The following is a 4,517-nucleotide window of genomic DNA, read 5'->3' as shown; positions in this document are numbered from 1 at the left end:
GTTGATGACATTATATTAAGAGGAAATGATAACTTTAGGAAAGAATTTGCTAAAGAGATGCAAAAAGAATTTGAAATGTCAATAATTTGTGAGTTATCTTTCTTTCTTTCTTGGATTACAAGTTATTTAATATGAAAATGGAATTTTTATCTCACAAAGAAAATATGTGAAATAAATGTTGAAGAAATTTGAGCTGGATGGTTGTAAACTTGTTACAACTCCTTTGATTGTTGGATGCAAGCTGAGTAAATATGATGAGTCTTCGAACGTTGATTAGAAGAAGTATAGATCAATGATTGGTGAGTTGTTGCATTTGTTTGCATCTAGACCAGATATCATGCAGGTTGTTTATTTGGTGGCTAGGTTTCAAGCTAATCCGAAGGTGACACATGAGCAATCTATGAAAAGAATTTTTAGATATTTGACAGGGACTGTAGATGTTGGAATTTGGTACAAAAAGGGTGGAGATTTCATGTTGAAGGCTTATACTGATACAGATTGGGCTGGAAGTGTGATGACCAAAAGAGAAATAGTGGTGGTGCCTTCTTTTTATGGGACAGATTGGTCTCCTAGGTCAGCAAGAAACATAATTTAGTTTCTCCATCTACTCCCAAAACAAAGTACATTACACCAACATCTTGTTGTACTCAATTAATATGGATGATATAGACACTTAAAGGTATCAAGGTAACATATGATGAAGCAATTCTTATTATGTGTGACAATACAAGTGCAACAAACATTTCAAAAAAATCTAGTTATGCATTCAAGAACAAAACACATTTTAATCATATATCACTTCTTAAAGGAGAAGGTTGTTGAGAAGGAAGTTCAATTAGAATATATTTCTACAAAGAAATAGGTTGCAAATAGTTTCACTAAGGCATTGGAAAAGGATACATTTGAGTTTCTTCTGAAGAAGCTTGTGGTTATTGCCCCTCCTTCTAACTAGGTGCATTATGAAGGTACATCTTTCCAGGGAGAGCTTTCATGACTATTTCTTTTCCTGGATTGATATTGTGGTTTCTTTTAGAGGGAGAAGTGGAGTGTATGATGGTTTTTTGGCCTTTGTATTTGATGGCAAAGGGGGGGAGAAAGAGAAAGTTACTTGGGAGTGGAAGAGAAAGCAATTTCTGATATAGCAATATGTTTTGTAGTTTGGTCAAGTGTTTCTATCATTGACAAAGGGGGAGATTGTTGCAAGTATGTGTTGTTGTGGTTGTCATTGATGTCAAACTTGTTCCAAATAGATGTTGGTCTAGAAGTCTGTGGTGTAGAGATAACTTGTTGTATTGGTGTTGCAACTATTCTATTTATCGTTACGAAAGTGTTCGGGTCCCAAAATTGTAATTGATGTCATTTGGTGTTGTTACCTTCATTGGCTATGTTTTGGCATTATGGATATGTTAGTTTTGTGTTCCAAAAATATATTTGTGTTATTTGGATATTGTAGTATGATTCATAGCTAGTTGTGATATTCTATGTTGATTTTACTTTTTTGGTCCAAATATGATTTGTAAAAGGTAATTTGATGTGTTGTGGGTCTCACCGTAGCATATGGAGATCCAGGTAAGAGTAATTTGCATTGGAGAATATGTTTTGGTCCATTTGTTGTCTATATGGACACGTTACACTATGTGTAACATTTTGGTATTTGCGGATTTGTAATAAGCCACCATGTTTAACCCAAAATTTGACCATTCTTTTTTTGTTTGTTTAATTTAATCATTTGTGTTTGATTCAATCACATACTCTAGGCATCCATCCATTAGGATTAGGCATTCATCCATCCAGGATGAGCATCTAACCATACGAGTTAGGCATCTGTCCATACGGGGTAGGAGGTTTCATCTATCCAATACGAGATAGGCATCTACCCATACAGGGTAGGCATCTAGGATAGGGGGTGCTCTGGCGAGAGACTTAGACTCATCGGGACCATTCGGGTCCTGAGCCACTCACTAAGTACCACACTCTTCTAATAGGAGTGCACTAAGGTCGCCATCCTTAGGAGTAATTATATAACATAATACAAGCTTGAATTTCGCCTCAGAATTTGGCTTAAAGCCTTAGGAAGTCAAGCGAATCCATACGGGATTCCTTCCGAGTATGCATCAAATTAATTTTTCCTTTTTAATTACACTTATCTTCCAAATAGGATTCTACTCAATCCTTCTTCTTACCAAACCTAGACCCACCCATGAATGCCTGAGTACTAGGGACAACTCCGTCCCAAGACTGCCTACATACCTGTTTCGGCACGGGCTCAAGGCGTTAAGTATGTAGTTCTATTTTTTACTCTAAGGTTTGGTGTAAACTGATTAGTGGGTATGCAACCCTTTCTAGGGTCAATGTCCCAGACAGTTTCTCTGTGGTTGCTACCCACGGTGGTAGCACTTAAGCAAAGGCTCAAGATGGCCTATTGCTTGTAGCCTAAAAACAACTAGCTAATACCTATCATAAGCGTCACCCTTGACCAAATTGCCAATCGCCAATATCTCTTCAAGATTAAGTCAATTTCATAAAAGTATTTCATTCAATCAACCCTAACAGGGGTTTACTATGGTTTAACTCAGCGAATGTAAAATCATTTAAGGATTATCTTATTAGATTATCGATCCAAGGGGGATTACCCGCCCCTTGGATTTTAGCTTCGAATTTTCCCTTATTACTCCTCGACGATTTATAGGGACGATGCCACATACGTCGTTGATGCATCTTTATTAGGCGTTAAGTGCAGTAGTTCAACATGACGGCATTACCCGTAAGTGTGGCCCAGAGGCACTGTATATACCGAACACTGCTAGGTTTTGGTTTTCCAACTTCCTTTATTTAGTTTTCTTAACTAAGAAACTTATGAAAACATCATGCTTGAAACAATTATGACTTGAACATGCGTAATTAGACATTGCAAAGCTCAATTAATCGAAACAACTACTTGATGCTCTACGTGGAATAAAAAAATAACTAAAATTATTTAATATTCAAAACTTGAAATATAACTTACATAATAATGATAATTATGAACTCGCATATTTAATAATTAAACGCGTAACTTACATGGAGATGATGAAGACGTCAGTAAATGCAATAAATGTATAAGTACTTTGCATGATGCAAAAATAGTGCAGCTTACATGCAAGATTAAGCAATGATTTATTCCTACCACGGGAATAATTAGTTATAGAGTCACCAGTTCCAAAATAGTAATTAGTTTAGACAGACAAATTTGGGGTCAAATCATAATAATATGACTTAATTGTTTTAAAAGAACCTAAAGTTACCGACCAAGTAACCCAATAAATTCCAAATGGATTGAGAGATTCCAGTTGTATTCCTTAATTTAAAATTACAAATTTATTAAACAAAAATCCTAATTATTTATGAATTTTATTTTTCTAGGTTTAATTTACTTAAAATTTAAGCTAAGGCAATTATTAATCCCTAAGTTTAATTTTACTAACTTAAATTTATATCAAATAAACTTAAAATTTAACTAAGCAATTATTAATATTTCTTAAATTGAAATTTAAATAAAATAAAAAACTAAATAACTAAAAAGGGGTATGAGGTTTGTTGAATTTAATGGGGAGTGGAGGGGGGCCCACGGGTCCCATCATCACAGCGGACCTGCGGGTGCAGGCCCACAGTGATGAGTGGACCGTCGTGGTCCCCTCCACTACCCCGCGGTCACTGTCGTAGCAGTGACCATAGGGTAGTGGGGGTTACCACTCCCAGCGGTTACCGCCTCCCCTGCACGCTTCCCTATTCAAAATACGTCTGAAAATGCTTTGTGATATTCATTTTTTTATTTTGGTATAAGTTTAATAATATGTATATATATTTATTTTGGTATAAGTTTGATAAAATGTGTGTGTGTGTGTGTGTGTGTGTGTGTTTATATGTGGGTTTTTTTTTCTTATTTCCAGTTTATTTAAAAACATAAAGAGATATAAATATGAATAAAAGATATATGTACAAAAGGAATATTAATATGGGGATATGAATTTAATCACAGAGATGAAATAACACAGAGGGGTTAATACTTTTCAGCAATGTACAGATAACTGAAATATAGATGATTATGCTGAGATAACAAAGTTTTCAAGAAGATTTCCAGGAGCTAATATTCACGGAGGGATTTATATTTTATTTCCACAGAGAATAATGGATACATCGAAGTTTATTTCTAGATGTTTTCCTATTCACAGAGAAGTAGGACTGTTCTTAAGGAATTAAGATTTATGATCACATCTTCATTCAAAGAGAGAAATGGATTTTTACTCATAGGAAAAAGAAAAAGAAATATTTAATTAACTTTATATGCAGAAGATCAAACTTGTATTTGCACAGAGGTATGATTATTCACAGGGAGGTAAGATTCAATTAAAGAAAATGATATTTACATTCTGTTTTCCAATCCAGTAATGAATTTAAGAGAAGAATAACAAGGATAAGATTCATACACAAATGGCTATCATTTAATCACACAGGGAATATTTTTTTTAATCTTAGAA

This window comes from Cryptomeria japonica, chromosome 9 (genome assembly GCF_030272615.1).
Source record: "Cryptomeria japonica chromosome 9, Sugi_1.0, whole genome shotgun sequence".
Classification (NCBI taxonomy): domain Eukaryota; kingdom Viridiplantae; phylum Streptophyta; class Pinopsida; order Cupressales; family Cupressaceae; genus Cryptomeria; species Cryptomeria japonica.
Note: the sequence above shows the minus strand (reverse complement) of the source record.